At 38.9% G+C, this 19,053-nt stretch overlaps 1 protein-coding gene across 2 annotated transcripts in view; it reads right to left on the reverse strand.

Annotated features, from left to right (window-relative positions):
* Positions 1–964: 964 nt before the first annotated feature.
* DCDC1 (doublecortin domain containing 1) overlaps positions 965–19,053 on the reverse strand; it is a 490,046-nt gene continuing 471,957 nt past the window's right edge. The window contains exon 42 of one of the 2 annotated variants that reach the window (XM_072790960.1): positions 965–1,689. The gene's annotated coding sequence lies outside the window, so the exon portion shown is untranslated. Of the gene's footprint in view, positions 1,690–3,070; positions 4,014–19,053 lie in introns of those variants that run through there. The other variant, XM_072790959.1, reaches the window with a different exon arrangement.

Genomic DNA, 19,053 nt, shown 5'->3' on the forward strand with positions numbered 1-19,053 from the left:
ATATTTTTATTCAGCAATTATTTCTACCTGGCTTATTATGTACATGTTTGTCTATTTTCTGTATTTTCCAACTAAAGAATAAGCTCCTGGATGATGTAGTTTCATTCTGTCCACTACCATATCCCCAGAACCTAGACTGATATCACCTGTATGATAGAAGTGACACATAATTTTCTAGATAATTAATACCTAGCACCCTTCAAGACTTCCAGCACCCTCAACTTTTCTTTGCATGATTATGCCAGTTTTAAAGGTGGAGCATGAGATTCAGTCCTGACCAATTATAGCATTTCATGTCTACGCCCCTTCCACTCTCACCCTATACAGAGGAATTAGGTCACAGATGATCAGAGCCAATGAGATGCAGAGAACTTTTCTCTGCTGGAGGAAAATATTTCTGTCTTTCATTGAACTTTAAGCTAACAAAATAAAGAAAGGACTGAACCCCTTTTGTGGCCATTTGGTTGCTGTGAGGAGAGTCTGTGAAGCCTTTGAGATAAACTTATGAGTAGTAGTCTCAAATCTTGAGGACAAAGATTCTCTTGACCATGACCTATTCATCCCACACAGAGAACCTTGAATTTCAGGGAGAAAATACAGGGCAAAAAATGATAATAATAAGGTCCTCTTCTTTGCCTCCCTCCTCTTTCTAAGCCTTTCCATTTCCACCATCTAGAATTGTAATGATGCTCTAATCTAGAATAAGGATGGCATGTTATTTCCAACTCTGACTGACATGTGGTAATTACCTGGAGCTTAATGTAGAGAAAGATACAGAAGCTATGAATAGCACAGTGAGAAAAAGGGCCATGGCTGCCCAGTAATGTCTGTTATGAGTATGAGAGAGGAGAGTGGTGCATATTAGTACAGAATTTTTCTGTCTACAAAAAAGCATGAAAATTACATAAACATGGATATGCTTTCATGGATAAAGCATGAACATTGAGCTAATTTCAAGAACATAATTTTTTTAATAACATAATTTTTATTAAATATGCACATGATAAGGGGGACATAGATAAAAAGGTATGATTCGATTGAGGGGAAATTCAGGGATGACTCTGTCAGGTGAAACACAAATGGAAGCCCTGAAGTACAGACAGACTGATTTATCTGGAGCAGAGGGGCCGTGTCGCAGAGAAATTTGAGATAAGTCTGGAGATTTCCATCAGGGACAGCGTGATGGACCAGGGCCTTGAATGCTAGGCTGAAAGGGGGGATATGTAGGCAGCAATAGGGAGGTTCAGTCGAGACTTGAGCAGGTGATGGTTGTAATAAGATCGATGTTCGAGGCAGATTAGTCTGTCAGTTGAATCCAGGATGAATTGAAGCCGTGGGAATTGGTAGTGGGGAGGCTGGTTAGCATCCTGCTGCAATGAGTCAAGAAAACGCACTCTGGAAAATGTCTTAAGCAGACCTGTCATGAGTATGACCACAGGCTCCTTAGCTGTGTCCAAACCTGTGTCAGGGACATGTTTAGAGAAGTTTCAGAACCTCCATAGAGCTTTCAGAGTAAATGACCTGAACAATTGTAGAGGGTCCTTCAATTCTGTTTACTTAACAGTGGCCAGGGCTAGGAACTAGGCAAATCTGAGGACGCTGTTAAAGATTCTGGTGTGGAAGGAATTTTGTGCATCTTGTTACTGTGGCACCACAGAGTCGGTCCAACAGGGTCTCCTGAAGTTTCTGCTGAATCATACAAAGGGATGATACGTTGTTGTTGTTTTTTTAAAGATTTATTTATTTATTTATTTATTTATTTATTTATTTATTTATGATAGACATAGAGAGAGAAAGAGAGGCAGAGACACAGGAGGAGGGAGAAGCAGGCTCCATGCCGGGAGCCCGACATGGGACTCGATCCCGGGACTACAGGATCGTGCCCTGGGCCAAAGGCAGGCGCTAAACCGCTGAGCCACCCAGGGATCCCCAAGGGATGATATGTTAATTACTCTATTTCACTCATGTAAGTATAGAGTATACTCCTGGATCACCCACAGTAAGGGCATGAGGCATAAGTGAAATGTCACAGGGTGAAAAGAAAGAAAGAAGGAAAGGAAAGAAAGAAAGAAAGAAAGAAAGAAAGAAAGAAAGAAAGAAAGAAAGATCACAGGGTGCAGGCTGGCAAAAGAAAACAAACAACAACAACAAAAAAGAAGCCAAGTGTGACAGAGAAGTGGAAAGTCCATATTCCAGAAAAGCAGTGGTTACTTAGAACTCACTGGAAGTTTCCATCCTCAAATAGGGGTTAACCACTTCAATTTTTTTTTTTTTTAAAGAGAAGTCCTCTATCTAGAGTTTTATGTAAATGTTCATTTAATTTAATTAGTTGATTCCTTCATTCAGATCCCTCAACTCAGAAACTACACATGTGGGTTTAGTCCCCTTTTTGAGTCTAGCCCTTGATTCAAGAGAAGCAGAAAATGAGTTTTGAAGCAGGCAGCTTGGAATACAGTTTTGGCCTGCCCCTTTTTTCTCTGTAACCATGAGCAAGGGACCCCCACAGATCCCAGCTTCCAAGCCATTATTTGTCGACTGGGGATAGAAGGGTGATGATCAGATTAATTGAGCACTTACTAAGTAGCAGGCACTGTTGCTGTACATATACTACATCATTTAATTCTCATGATGGCCTATGGAGGAGTTGTTATAATTTTCTTTGTTTTTCAGATGAGGAGAATGAGACACAGAAAGTTTAAGTAATATTTCACTGGACCATGATAACAATAGATGTGAAGCAGTTGGGATGTTTGCAAACCACATCATAAGCATTAACTATTTTTTCCAGTTTTATTGAAATATAATTGGAACATGATATTGTATAATTTTAGCTATACAGTATAATAATTTGATAAATGTGGGATCCCTGGGTGGTGCAGCGGTTTAGCGCCTGCGTTTGGCCCAGGGCGCGATCCTGGAGACCCGGGATCGAATCCCACGTAGGGCTCCCGGTGCATGGAGTCTGCTTTTGCCTGTGTTTCTGCCTCTCTCTCTCTCTCTCTGTGACTATCATAAAATAATAATAATAATAACAATAATAATAATTTGATAAATGTATATAGAGTGAAATGATTACCATGATTAGGTTAGTTAACATTTATTGCCTCATATAGTTACACTTTTTTTCCTTGTAAGGAGAACTTTTCAGATCTACTTTCTTAGCAACTTTCAAATATACAATAAAGTATTGTTAACTCTAGTCACCATCTTGTATGTTACATCCTTGGAACTTACCTGTCTTATAACTGGAAGTTTATACCTTTGACCATCCTCACCCATTCTTATTATTAGTTTAATGAAGAGAGAAAATGGCCTTCAAAAATTCTAACTACTGACAGCTGCTTCTGCTGCCAGGAGAGTGTCATACTTCCTTTCTTGGAGGGTCTTTATCTAGGAAAATACTTGAAAAGTTTTCTCAGGGTCTAAACGCTAAAGCTTCTGAGGGATGACTTGGAAGATGTCTGGGCAAGAGTATGCTGAACCATTCTACAAAGTAGTGGGGGCTTTGGAGGGCCCAGGGGAGAACCTCAACTGAGAAAGCGAGGGGGCCAAGAAGAAGGAAGGTTGGGGAGGGGTGAGGAAAGGCACAGAAGAAGAGCAGCTCAAGCCACCTCCACCTCCCTCAGCAAGAGAGAGGAGGACCAAGGAGATGGGCCGTGAACTTGCTCTGAGCAGTACTGGTGGGGAATTATAATCACTCACCTCTATGACTGTTGAGAGGAGTCAAACACTTGTACTTGCAGAGGCTGCTTTGGAGAAGCAGAGAGGAAAGGACGGTCTCCTTTTGAGCAGGTGAGAACCAGGCCAAGCGATAACTAACCGGGCCTGTCCCCTTCCCAGTGCTTTCTGCTCATTTAATGCAGACAACAACCTCCGAGGAGGTGGTCTATTAGCCCTTTATTACAAATGGGGAAACTGAGGCAGAGTGCATGAGCGGGTTGCCCAGAGTCCTCCACCTACAAGTGATCCACTTGGGCTGTTAACCCTGATGCTTATCTTGAAGACAAATCCAACTGCAGGAGAGGAGATACGTGTGAAGATGAAGATTCAAAGGAGAGAATCAGTAAAAGACTGAGTTGGGTAACCCCCCTGGGAATCCCCAGGGACTTTGGGGGGCTCAGAGAGGGGGTGGCTGGTTGCTGGTTGTCCACTGACCTATGGGGTGGGTCTTGAACCATTTTGATTTAAACATTAAAACAAGGTGACACAGTTTACATTGATCTTTGGGGGACCCTGTTTATTTTCGTGATTCAGATAGGGCCTGCAAGTGACTAAAACCATCCGTTAGACGTTAACTTTATCCTCCACCACTGCCCCTGTGCTGATGCATGATTAATATGTCCTGATAGTACAGCCAAGTGGTGGTAGCTGCTTCCCTAAGTGTGGGAAGAAGCTAATAGCCCCACAGAAACCTGCCAGACATCAAACTTAGTTTTGAGGATTTTCTGAATGGGGAGGGGAAGAGACCATTTTGTTATGCAGAAGCCTATCAATGGCTTTCAAAGACACAACTAATACCCAGATCTAAAAAGAGAAAATGGTGGAGTATTCATTAGGGAGGCTTTGATTTTATCTGATCATGGGGGAAAAGAGAGACAAACCTATTACATTGTTTTGAACTTTGTTAATTTGTATAACACATGCTACTTATGTTCTTAAGGAGGCAAAGATCCACATGATGGACACTTTTTCTTATTGATTTCCTAAGAACGGGGCATCGCAATTACTTTTAAGAAACGATTTAACTTATCATGATGGAAAAATCTTTGAATGAAAATGCTATCCATCAAAGGTTAAAACACACACACACACACACACACAAAACCACCCAAAAAACCAGTTGAGGCTTGTCACAGAGGAAAATGAGACAGACATGATCAAAATGCAATGCATTTAACCCTTAAACAGATCAGACGATCTCAGGAGAGGTTGTGTTGTCACTAATGTGTTCTTTTTTTTTCTTTCCCTTTTTCCTCTTCTTTTTCTTCTCCTCTTCCTCCTTCTCTTCCTTCTCCTCTTTCTTCATTTTTTCCTAGTAATCCATTGAGCAAGTTCAAAGCTTATATTTTACTGATGACCCAACTATCAGCTTTCCAAGTATAGAAACAGCCTCCTTCTTTCTGGAGTGCTTCTGGTTTTATTTCCCAGGCATGACAGGGTAAACAGGGGGGAGGAAAGAGGCTTACCCCAAAACTATGACTTCTTGAAATATCCCCATGCAGCACCTCAAGAGATATCCCGTTTTCTCCTGTTAAGAATACTTTACTCTTTGCACTTAGGACACACTTTACATCTACCTTTTCTGTCTTGGAAATTACACACATGAAGCAACTACAAGTGGCGATTGAGCTGATGGATTGGCATTTGTGGCGAGTATTTACAGAAAACCACATCATGTGACCTCAAAATAGATGTGCTGCGTTTAGGTGGAGTTTTGTTGGACTGATTGTGGTGAGCTACATGAGAGGCAGAAGGGAGGGAAAAGACTCAAAGTGAGAAAAAGGCACTTGTGGAAGCTCAGAATTAAACAAAGACGTCTTTTTGAGTATTAAGAAACAAAAACAATGGATCCAGAGCCATGGAAGGGTGCCCAGTGGCCCCAAATGCTCATTTGCTTTTAAGGTTGTTTGGGCTTTAATTAGTGAAGCCTTGACAGAAGGATTAAAAAACTTGAACTTTGAAAAAGAACAATTCTGCAAGGCCAAATGGGAAGAAGGATGAGTGGATGCAGATGGCAATGCATTCCTCTCGGCTTGTTTAGCCAAGGATTAGAACTCTAAGCTCTGAGGCTGGGCTGGTAGTTTTTATTCAAAAGAAAGGTTCAGACCACTTTATTCTGCTTTAGGCATGAAATAAACTTATCAGGAAGAAACTTATAGAAACAATGTTCCTCTTTTTGTCGTTTTAATCCTTCTGCATTTATCAAGAATCAATAGCTCACATTTCCCCCGTACTTGGCCCCAAAAATATTGAATTTCTTATAATTCCACCAAAGCGCAAACTATTTTATGTGTTTGAACCCTGTACATTAACTGCCCTTCTCTGCTTCTACTTGGTAGACTCCTATGTATCCTCCAAATCCTGCCCTTTCATATGTCCTCTCTGAATCTTCTTTGAATTTTGTTTTATCTACTTAAATCCACCTCTGCAGTTGCACTTACCCCATTGTGTTGCAATTATCTGGTAACATAGACTATATGCAGAAGAATGTATGTAGTATGTATGTACATCCTAAATAATAATAATTCTAAAAATATGTATAGACTGTTTAGAAGCACAAATTCGGGGCCCCTGGGTGGCTCAGCGGTTGAGTGTCTGCCTAGGGCCCAGGGCATGATCCTTGAGTCCCGGGATTGAGTCCCACATCAGGCTCCCTGCATGGGGCCTGCTTCTCCCTCTGCCTGTGTCTCTGTCTCTGTGTCTCTCAGGAATAAATAAATAAATAAATGCAAATCTTAAAAAAAAAATAAAAGCACAAATTCAACGGAGTACATTTTAAAGATCTTATTGGCTTTACTCAACGATTTGTGAGTCAGGAGCCCATCTAGCAGATAAATAGAAGCTCCCAGAGGCTGTACAAAATGATAGGCAAAAGAGAGTAGGAACAGGGGAATTATAGCGGCAAAAGTGGATTGGTTGTGGCAAGGTCACTTTCCTTTAGGGGTCTATCAGGCAGATTCCTGTACTAGTGTCGATCGAGTAGTTCCTGAGAGACTGGTTTAAGATCCCATTTCTGGGAAAGGCTGAAACTGTCGTTAAGTCTTGGTTTGGTGACATAGGGATTAGCATAAGTGATGCCATTTGGGGCCTGTTGGCTTGCTTTTAATAGTACCAAGCAAACAACTTAAGAAAGAAAATTTGCCAATAACTTAATATTTCCAGCCTGACTCATCCATCCCTTTATGTATTTGAACTGTAGAGGCAACTATTAGAGACATTTTATATTTATCATAGCCTTTCTTTTCTTTTTTTTTTAAGATTTTATTTATTTATTCATGAGAGACATAGAGAGAGGCAGAGACACAGGCAGAAGGAGAAGCAGGCTCCCTGTAAGGAGCCCGATGTGAGACTCGATCCCAGAACCCCGGGATCATGACATGAGTCAAAGGCAGATGCTCAACCACTGAGCCACCCAGGCGTCCCAGCCTTGCTTTTCTTTCTAGTTTTACCACATATGTTTGTATCCTTAAACAACATATTGTTTACTGTTGCCTCATTGAACCTAATATAAAGAGAATTATATATGTCGTTAGGATTCATCCATATTGATGAATGAATCATGCATCCTTAATGGAGTGAAAATTGGTTCTGGGAGTGCAGACAACTCTTTTTTAATGTTTAAAGCAAAGATATGCATATAGTATCTAAGTCGACAGTTTGTCTATGGTTAAAGTTTCACAGGGGTATTAGGGAAAAAAGTTTGAAGACATCTCTTTGGGGTATGATAATGAAAGAAAAAAGGCTGAGAAGCACTGGGTGAGTCACATATTTTCATTGCTACATAGTATCTCATTAGATATTAGACCATAATTTATCTGTCTAATGTTGATGGATATATGGCTTGTTTCCAATTGTTTTTATTATTAAAATCATCTCATACACACGAATTTGATAACTTTGATGAAATGGACCAATTCTTTGAAAGACACTAACACTCACACAAAAAAGAAGTAGACAATCAGAGCTCAAAGATTTCCTGGGTGCCTGAGTAGCTCAGTCAGTTGGACATTGGACTCTTGGTTTCAACTTGGGTTGTAGTCTCAGGGTTGTGGGATCCAGCCCCTCATTGGTCTCTGCACTCATTGTGGAATCTGCTTGAGAATCTCTCCTTCTTCCTCTGCCCCTCCCCCTGCTCACATGTGAGTGTTCTCTCTCTCTAAAATAAATAAAATCTTTGGGACACCTGGGTAGCTCAGCTGGTTAAGCATCCAACTCTTGTTTTGGCTCAAGTCATGATCTCAGGGTCCTGAGATTGAGCCCCACATCAGACTTCATGCTTAGCATGGAGTGTGCTTGCTCCTCTCCCTTTGCTTTTCCCCCGCTCTCTTTCTCTCTCAAATAAATAAATAAAATCTTTTTTTTTTTTTTTAAAGAACTAGGAGATTTCCCAATAAGATTAGGAAGAAAACAAGGACCTCTCTTCTCATCAATGCTTTTGAACATCCTATTGGAGGTCATAGCTAATGCAATAAACAAGAAAAAAAAATGTAAAAAGTTACATAAATTGGGAAGAAGGAAATAAAACTATCTTTGTTTGCAAGTGACATGATTGCCTTCATAGAAAATCCAAAAGAATCACCAAAAAAGTGGAACTAACAAGAGATTATGGTAAATTTTCAGGATAGAAGTTAATGCATAAAAGCCAGATGCTTTCTTATATATCAGCAATGAAATGAAAAACACATTACCATTTACATTGACAACACCCCAAAAATGAAACGCCTGGGTAAAAACCAAACAAAATATATACAAAATACGAAATGATGAAAGAAACCAAAGAAAAACTGAATAAATGAAGAGATATTCTGTGTTCATAGATAAGAAGACAATATCATCAAGATATCAGCTCTTCGTAACTTGATGGATAGATTCAATACAATCACAATCAAAATCCCAGCAAGTCATTTTAGGGATAGCAACAAGCGATTCTAACATTTATATGGAGAGGCAAAAGACTCAGAATAGCTAAATCAGTAGTGCAAAAGAAGAACAAAGTTAAAAGATTGATACTATCCAACTTCAAGACTTACTATAAATCTACAGTAATCAAGACAGGAGTGTTGGCAAAGAATAGACACATAGATCATCAGAGCAGAATAGAAAGCCCAGAAATGGAGCCATATGAATGTAGATAAGTGATCTTTGACAAAGGGGTAGAGACAATACCATGGAACAGATCGTCTTTTCAACAAATGGTTTTGGACAACTGAACATTCACATGCATCTACACATAGACCTTACACCTGTCACAAAAATTAACGCAAAATGGATAATAATAAGTCCCAGAAAAAGATTGAAAATGGAAAGTTTACCATCAGAAGCTCCTTTGAGATAAATTGTTGAACTTTCAGACAGGAATGCCCTAATAATAATAGCAGATGCACAATAACTTAGAATTTGCTCTCCTACCACCTAGTTACCTTCTACAAACCATTTTATTGTCATCAAAATCCTGGTGAGCAAAGGTAAAACTCATATTTTTGAGTGTTATTAAATATTAGAGTGCAATTTTAGTTTTCATAACAATATTTTTATCAATATCTGCTTGCTCCTACTTTAACATTTTCTTTCTTCTACTTTCTTTGTGTTTATTCTGCTGTTCTTATCCCAAGTTCGTAATTATCAGCCCTTCTTTTGTTTTTATATGGACATTTACGAGACAGTACTTTATCTCAGTTCCATTTTAATTTTTCCATTGTTTTCCAGTTATAAGTATTTTAAATTTTCATTGTGGTTTCTTTTTTTATCCATGTGCCTCCCCCCAAATACATAAGGTTATTTTAATCATCTTTTTGTTATTGATCCTGACATATTTGATTATGGTGAGGAATGTGGTCTGTATGATACTCTTCAAAATTTGTTAGGCCCTCCTTTATGGACTAAAATGTGACATAGGCTCCATGTGTGCTTGAGAAGAATATGTGTTCTCTCTTCTCTGTTATTGGTATGGAAAGAAGGAGGAAGATTTCCCTGAGGTGCTACAAGGAAAGAGCAAAATAGGTCTGGAACATCTTTTCATACCATAAAGTAAGAAAATACTCAAAAAACGCTGGGGACATTTCAAGACAATACAATAGCTAGCTTGAGGCTTTCATGGTTAAAGTTGACAATTTAAACATCAAAATAAATAATAAAAATAATGGATTATAAATCATTTAATAAAATAAGAAAGCATGAGTCCATATGACATAAATGAATAAATGAATAAATTGAAATTGTGATGAGGAATGAGGTATTTATGCGGTTTCATTATACTTTCCATCAAGTACTTTTTAATTACCAAAGAAAAAAAAAGAGTAGCTTTTTTACAATGAGTGGAGAAGCTTGGCAGATATCATTTTAATCAAGTGCTCAAATTTCGCATCTTCAGAAAAGGACAGCCACGTGACAGATTGCAACAGCATCGGTTCTATTCTATTTCTGCCAAAGATCCATTAACTTAAATCTAATCACAAGGAAACATCAGACAAATCCAAATGAGGGACATTCTACAGCATAACTTCTCTGTAATTTTCAAGTGTCAAGGTCATGAAAGTTAAGGAAAAATTATTGAATTAAACTAAAGAAACATGACAAGTAAATGCAATGTATGATTCTAAACAGGATATTTTTTTTGCTATAAAAAATGTTAAGACAGGTGGAAAAATGCAAGTAGGTATGAGGATTAGACGTAGTAATGTATCAGTGAATTTACTGATTCTGATGGTTAATTTGGCTATGTAGGAGCATGGTTTTATTTGTAGGAATCATACACGTAAGTATTCAGGAATAATGGACCATCAGGTCTGCTACTTCTTCTCAATTGATTCAGGAGGGAAAAAAGTTATTCTCTAAGTTTGGAAATACATTTTTAAGATAATTGATGTTTTTACCTTTCTGTGAATCACCTTGCGAGAGTTTGGATCCTTCACTCCGTTCATCTCCCTCTTGACTTAAATACTATTATATTGGGTTTTCATTATGTCTTTGTTAAAATATTGTTTGTCCAATATATTAAACAGAATTCTTTTTTACATCAAAGTTTCTCTAGATTTTCCCATATGTTTGTATTTTCTTTGTTAACAATTACTTCTAATACCATGGACCTTCCTTCTGAGGGTATAGTTATTTTCTCAAAAGAAAATCTTTCAGAAGTTCTTTCATGAGAGAGCATCTATTGGTAGCACTGAATTTTTTGTGTACCTGAAAATGTACATAATTCTCATTCTTGAAATACAATTTTGCAGGCTATAGAATTCTAGAGTAACAATGATTTTCTTTCAGCACCTTGAGGTGTTCTCTGTCTTTTGCTTTATACAATTGCTTTTAAGATGTGTATTGTCTTCTAATTGTTTTATTTTTGTAGTTAATCTGTCTTTTCTTTCTGGATAGTGTCAAAGTTTTCACTTTGTCTTTGGTAGTTTGCAGTTTCACTACAGAGTCCACAGGGCTTTCTGAATCTGATAATTAGTATCTTTTATGAATTCTAGAAATCTCTCAGACATCATATTGAATATTGACTATTCCCAATTCTCTCCATTAGCAATTCTGAAATAAGCATTTATAAAACCTTTGCAATCTATCTTCCTTATCTCTTAAACTTCTTTCACAATTTTTATTTTCTGTATTTCTTAGAATTTCAATACTTTTATTTTAAAAATGTGTTAAAATATCATTCTATATTCCAAATTAGATAATTCCACCATCTGTAGTCTTTGTGGATCAGATTCTACAGTTTGTTGCTTCTACTGACTTTCAATCATGATGGCTTTTTCACTCATATGTTTAGTCACTTTTTATTGTTGGCTCATGTTCTTTGGAACTATTATCCACAGTAATTTTTTGAAGCCTAGATTTAAAGTCTAGTCTTCCAGATAGTTTTTCCATTGTTTCTGCCAGGCATCTGGTAGTATTGGTATCTGAGACACTTTAAACTACATTTTTTTCACCTTGTGGTTTTTCAGGTCCAAATCTGCTAGAGAGTAGACTTATGCTTGTAGATTCTTAGGAAAGATATTTCTTCCACTTCTACCCAGAGCCATGACTCAGAAATTCATGTACTCCTACAATATTTTTTTTGCAGGATGGGCTTTTCTTTTTATAGTTCATATACTGAGGGTATTATCCTATTGCGTTTCCACTAATTTTATACAAGAAGTCAGAACTCCTTCAATGCCTTCTCCTCCCATCTCCAAACCAGAAATCTCTCAAACAGAGTGTTACTTTGAAAGGCAAAAGGACCCTGGTAATTTACCTAGATTGAATTTTTTTTCACCACTCTAAAGCGGTAGATTCCCAAGTCTGGGAATCAGACTTGATTTAAAGAAAACAAAAAACTACCATAGGCACTAGTCAAATAAAACTCTGGCATTATTTTCCCACTTCCAGTATGAAGTAGTTGGTTTTTTTTCTTGGATCTCCTATAGCAATGTCAATCAAAGAATCTAAAGAAAACAATGAAAAAATAACAAAGTAGGCTGACACCACATCTAGTATAAGAGAGCAAGTCGTGACAAAATAACTTCCTCCAAAGCCATTGGTAGCTACTCTACTCCTTTCTACAGTTTCTCTCAAATTCCAAATGTGCTGATTGTTTATATAGAGAAGACTTACACAAAAGTTGTTACTAACTAGCTTGAAAGTTTTTTGGGAGCAAAAACAGTACCTAGTTCTAGAGAGCCTAGGGCAGGCCTGCTGGGCATGCAGGAAACCCCCCCCAAAATATAGATTACTTGATTGATTGACAAAGTATATTATATAGCCTTTAATTAAGAGGAAACAATATAACACAGAGATAAAGCACACTGACTACGAGTCAGGTCTGCTGGCTCTTCAAATCCAGATTCCATTATTGTTAGAAATAAGATCTTAGGTGAACTTTCTTTAAGCTCAGTCTTTAATCTGGAAAATGGAAGAAAATGGCAGTAGCTTTTTAATGAGGCACTTCTAAGCTAATTTGAAGGAAGTGATTATTATAGAAAGGATTATGGAAGTTCAGAAAAATCTCTCGAGGAAGCAAGTGCAGAGAAGTGGGCCCTGAGCAAAGCCTTGAAAGTCAGAAATGTTCCTAAGAAACTTCTCACGCAGGTGTATTTGGCTTCCTGATTCCAGAAGGGTTACCAGAACTCCTAAAGCCACTCTGGATTTCAATTTCCCTCCCAATTCATGGAGGAACACCAAGTAGTACTTACGGACTCTGGATTCATTGCCTGAGATTAAATCATAGAATCATAGGTCCACCTAGCTGATTGCTTATGTTAAAAAAAAAAAAAAAGATTAAACCTCAGATTTTTTTTTTATCTGAAAAGTGGGAGAGTGCTTACTTCACAGGGTTATTGAAAGGATGAAATAAGACAACAATATAAGGAGCATAGAGTGACTATTCAGTAAGTACGATTTTTAAGTTCATTTCTTAATTCTTATTAATATTACCATTTTCTCCTGTTTTTGCCCAGGTTCTGACTCTCTGGAGTATTGCTACACTTACTGGATCTGCCTTCCTCATCCACCCTTTGCCCCAAGTGGAGGAACACATTTCCTGATTAAAGGGGTACATCCTGTGAGGATGACTGTGAAGGCAAGTCCACAATAGACAGAGAGACAATGCATTCTTGTTCAGAGCAGCCACCAACAGTGATGACAACAGCCTTCAATGGGCTGGGGTCAAAGATCAGCTGTCCTTCTGTCACTTCATTCTTCTTCTGGCTCCCAATGGAGTTCATTAGGAACTCAATCTCAAGTCTAAAATTCAATCGAAGCCCATCCACACAGGCCCAAGCCAAGGACACCAAATGAACAAATTCATAAGACAAAACAAAGTCCTCACTCCCTCCTCTGAACAGTGGGTTTACCATCCCTTTGGTGGTTGTGGAAACATCGGGCAGCCACCAGCCAGGTAGGAGATATTAGGGGAAGTCGGTGATTCAAGTCCTGCAGGTGAGAGTTGGGAGTAAGCAGGAGGGCTAGATGGAAACCCTGGACATCCTCAGGAAACACTAGAATGAGAGCCAGCAAAGCATCTCCAAGTCAGCATCCAAGGAAGCTTAAAATGCTGAGCCAAACTAAAAATGGGAAATGTGACCACAGAGGCTGTTTTTGACAAAGCACTTTTTTTGTCTCAGCCTCATGGAAAACATGCTCCCTTGGAAACTGTTAGAGTAGTTGATGCCCTTCCTACACTCCTCAGGGCACATGTATGACATTTGTCCTGGATGCAGCTGGAATCCATCCTTTATGGCACAGTTTATCCCTTGATTCCATTGTCTGCTGGGAGATTGCCCAGATACTGAAAGTGTGCAAGCAATACTTTTCAATTACTGTGCATACGTTCTGACATGCTGTGTGGCCTTCACCAATTTGCTGTACAATCTGTCTTGATAGTACCCACAGAGCAGCCTTCTTGGTAGTGTGGATGAAGTAATTTCTCTTTTTTGTTGCCTATGACTCTTTTGGTAGGCTCAACTCATCAGAGGAGCTAGGCAGATCAGAATGTAGCAGAGAGAAGCCTGGGTGGTCTCCACTAAAAAGGGTGGGGATGAAATGGAGAAATGTGTATGGGGCCCCCATCATGTGCCTGGGCAAATGGAAACTCCACTCAACCAAAGGAAGGATGTGTCTAGATCAGAGAAACTGAGCAACCAGATCAGCAGAAATGACTCTGCTCGGTGTACCTAGCATCCTTCTTCCCCTTAATGTGGTTGGTTAATTTCTCTTGGAGAATAATCACATTGTGAATGCTGACTATTTCCAAGCATTATGCTCAACACTTTAAATATACGACCTTACTTTTGGCTTTTGGCTCAAGGAAGCAAAGGTATAATTGTCCTTGGTCATCTCAAACCCAGGTTCATCCGACACCAGCCGTCTCCACCATACCACCTAACTTTGACCACAATGAGACCAAAATTGTATACCTGGGGTGTACCCCTGGGGATGTTGGTCTGCCCATGGCTCGATGATCAGCCTGCTAGGTCTATTTCCAAAAATATTGGCAATGACATTGCCTAGGCAATCAGTGACTGGAAAGGTCTGAGGATTACAGTGAAACTGACCATTCAAAGCAGATAGGCCCAGATGGAAGTGGTACCTTCTGCCTCTGCCCTGATTATCAAAGCCCTCAAAGACCCACCAAGAGATAGAAAGAAGCAGAAAAACATTAAGCACAGTGGAAAAATCGCTTTTGATGTGATTGTCGACATTGCCTGACAGAGGCAGCACACTGATCTTTAGCCAGAGAACTCTCTGGAACCATTAGAGATCCTGCAGAATGCCCAACCGGTGGGCTGCAATGTTGCTGGCTGCCATCCTCATGACACCATAGATGAATGACATCATCAGTGGTATAGCGGAATGCGCAGCTAGTTAAAAACCAGAAAGGAAAATATTTCAATAAAGGATCATTTGACAACCTAAATAAATAAATAACCTTAATTTAATCCCCATAATGATTTCATGAAGTTGATATAATTTTCTCTTTTTCAGATCTGAGAATCAATATTCAGGTCTAAGGATAGAAGCTGGTAGAAGCTGGAATTCAAACAAGGCCTTGGTGAGTCTAAATCCCATGCTCTCAATTACATTGCTATTCAATCTTGGTTTCTAGAAATAAAAAAATCTGTCCTCTTCTCTCTGTAGCTTGGCATGGTTCCTCAATAAGCCAAGGATGCGCAAACAGCCTCAGGAAAAGAGAGGCAGGGTATTTGGTTACTTCTTACAGCTTTGAATGCTTAATGATATATAATTTTCTTATTAAGTTTCTATAAACCTATATTGCTTTGAGACAAAGTTATTTCTCCCTATTCTGATCCATCTCATATATCACCACCAGAAGAGTCTGGTCTAGTTACTTCTTTGCCTGGGAACCAACTAATACCCCCTAGTTACCCCCAGGGCAATGGCCACAATTGGCTGTCCAAAGCTGGCCACGCACGCCCTGCTTTTCCACGCTGACTTCCTATTGCTCTAGTCTCAGCCCTGGGGTTTCCACTGTACTCTGTGTATATCTACAGCAATCAGTATTTTAGACCAGACCAGGTCTCTTTTAAATATTTTCTGGGTCTGCATAGAATCTCACTTCAAGAAGGATTCTGTGCTTATATGAAGTTTGAAAAGTACTTCTGTTACTCAACTACACTCTAGTTCATTCACTTCAATGAATGAATCTCCTTACTCTACATTTTGGCTCAAGCTTGTCTTTCTCTTGAATTGCTCTTCCTTCCAACACTACCTTTTGATATCTTAGGAGTCCTTCAAGACCTGGTTGAAATGCCATTGCCTCCTTCTCCTTTATGTACTTCCATAGCTCTTTGCTTACACTGCTCTTATAGAACTTTTCACTTCAAACTTGTGGTGTGGCTATTCGGGTCCATCTCATCTTGTCTCTCCCACTTGATTCTTGATGTTCTATCGTAGGGTTGGGCAGGTAAAGACCATGTTCATATCTCCATTATATCTGTGTGCTACCTCGGCATCTACTGTTATGTTCTACACATTCCAGACCCTTAATAAATATGTGCTGATTTGGACTTAACTGATATTGTAATTGGGTCTCATTTTAAGCAACGGCGTAGGTAAACTGATTGGTGAACACCATCTTTAGTTCTTGGAAGATATTATGGTTTAATTATGCTCCTCCTGCCAAAAATAAATAAATAAATAAAGATATGTTGGAGTCCTAACCTCCAGTATGTCAGAATATAACCTTATTTGGAGATAGGTCTTTATAAAAGCAACCAAGCTAAAACGAGGTCATTAGGATGGGCACTAATCAAAATGACTGGTGTCCTTATAAAAAGGGGAAATTTGAACACAGAGATGACGCTATAAAAAGGAAGATGATTTGTAGATATGGGGAGAAGATGGCCATCTACAAGGCAAGGTGGGAGACTTGAACAGACCATTCCCTTACAGCTCTCAGAAGGAATGACACCTTGATTTTAGATTTCCGGCATCTAGAACTGTGAGATAATACATTTCTCTTGTTTAAGCCATCCAGTGTATGGTACTTCGTTATGGCAGCCCTAGCAAGTAATATGGAAGCCAAGTGTTCTAGGAACTAGCAGAAGTATCCTGTGTCTACCTTTTATAGTCCTTGCCTGATTCCAGTGGCAAGGCAGTAAGTGCTACATTCACTTCCTTCCTTCAGAGGATCTTTATCCAGGCTGAATAGTTCCAGATTTTATTGTGTTTTATTCTGTTTGTTTTTTATAGATACACTTTGGGACATTTCTTTCTTCAGCTGAAGATCTGTTGAGGGGCAGGCATGATACTAATGCTGGAAGATAGCTTGAAGTCACTCATGCTTTAGTTTTCTTTCTCCAAGTTTTCAAAATCCTTAAGCACAATAACAATGGCTTTCATTTTTCTTGTATCCTCACTAGCATTTCTCTATCTATATGGCACACAGTATGAGCACTGAAGTAGCAGTGATTCTCCACTTCCTCTGAATTCCACTGTGGAATGTCCATCCCTTCTGACCCTTATCACTCGCTAACTCTTTTTACAATTATGTGTGTTTGCATGTTTTATCTTTCCCTCTAGAACGTTCATTTCTGATGTTGAATCCATGCATGAACAAGATCTAGAACTCAGTAATAAATGCCAATTGGATGGAAAGATGAATGGATAAAAGGGGGTGGGGGAGAGGGCAGTGGCTAGACACCTAATCTTAGAAATAATAGAGGGTAAAACTTAGTCCAAAAAGGAAAAGGGAGGTGGATCATCATTCTTTGGTTCCTGATTTAAATACATGAAGCTGAGGTACGCCTGGGGCTCATTTATAATTATTTACAGCCACGATGTCAGAATTTAATGGACAGAACCTAAAGATATATGAAGGAACCTATGGAATATTCATTTTGGCTGTCACTGACTACCAAGGGCTTCTAAGAAAAGCCATTTAGATTAATAATAATAATAATAATAATAATAGCTAATGTTTATTGATCTCTTGCTATGGGCCAGCCACAATGCTAAAAGTTTTTATACATCATTTCATTTAATCCTCCCAACAACCCTTTAAGATAGATGATATATTAAAGAACATTGCTTCATGAAATGTTAAATACTCAAGGTTCCAAGACAGGAAGTGGTGGAGCTGGGATTCCAATTCAGTTGGTACAATGCCAGAGCCTAAGCTTATGACCTCTGCTACAAAGACGCATTTATAAAATGTCCTTGCCAGAAGCAGACGAAAGCTTTAGTCCTGTTTGCAAGGTTGTCTTTTGTGACAAAAATTATGAAAAACTTTTGTTGTACTATGAATGCTGTTTTGTTGTACAGTGTATACTATTTCCTGTGTATCCATCTGTATCTAATTAAAGAAAGATGAGGAGATATACTGATAAGGATACCTTGGTAAGAGTAAAATACCAAATGTTTCAATGTGAGTTTGGTTCTTCATATCTACTGGTGGTCAATAAATGTTAATTTAATTGAATGCATTCGATTTTGCCTGAACAGCCAAGAGTTATTTCTGGATGGCAGCTTTTAGATGCTATTTGCTCCTAGTGGTGATTTAAAGCAAAAGGCCAGCATCATTATCATAATAGAGACTGGAATCTGTGGAAATACAGGGAAAGGAGGGTCACTTTGAGTTGTATGTTATGGAGTGGCCCTTGCAAACATATCAAGGCTTTTAGCTTTGAAGTCAATGCATTCTTTTTTGTTTATTCAGCGAATGTTTTTTTTTGGAGTACCAGGCGCTGTAGTGCACCCCCTGGGTCCAAATCTAGTGGTTAAACAGGACGGCGAGGTTCTCTGTCCCCACCAAACTTATAGTCTTGAAAGAATGTTTGAAGGGAATTCCAAATTTGGTCTGTTTCAAGCTGAACCAATGCTGAATATATAATGGGAGAGAGGGAGACAAGTATTAAACGTCAGGCAATTGTCATCCTGTGTAGGGAGAGGGCAATGATGGCCAAAATATAGTGCCATGGGATCACTTGTGAGAAGCAACTTGCCCACAACCAGGAAGACAAGAAAGACCATAAATTCTAGTATCTTTGGGATGCTTGGGTGGCTCAGTGGTTTAACACCTGCCTTTGGCCCAGGATGTGATCCTGGAGTCCCGGGATCAAGTCCCACATCGGGCTCCCTGCATGGAGCCTGCCTCTCCCTCTGCCTGTGTTTCTGCCTCTCTCTCTCTCTCTCTCTCTGTCATGAATAAAAAAATAAAATATTTAAAAAAATTCTAGGATCTTTGAGTAAAAATTCTGAGGAACTGAATTTTTTAAATGAAAATGAAATTTTACTTAATAAAGCATATGGCTATTAAAGGTACTTTTATTAAGTTTGAGAGATGACTGAAGACTTTAAAAATGTCCTCTTGGCCAAATGGCTTGTTATCCAAATAGG

This window comes from Canis lupus, chromosome 21 (assembly GCF_048164855.1).
Source record: "Canis lupus baileyi chromosome 21, mCanLup2.hap1, whole genome shotgun sequence".
Lineage (NCBI taxonomy): Eukaryota > Metazoa > Chordata > Mammalia > Carnivora > Canidae > Canis > Canis lupus.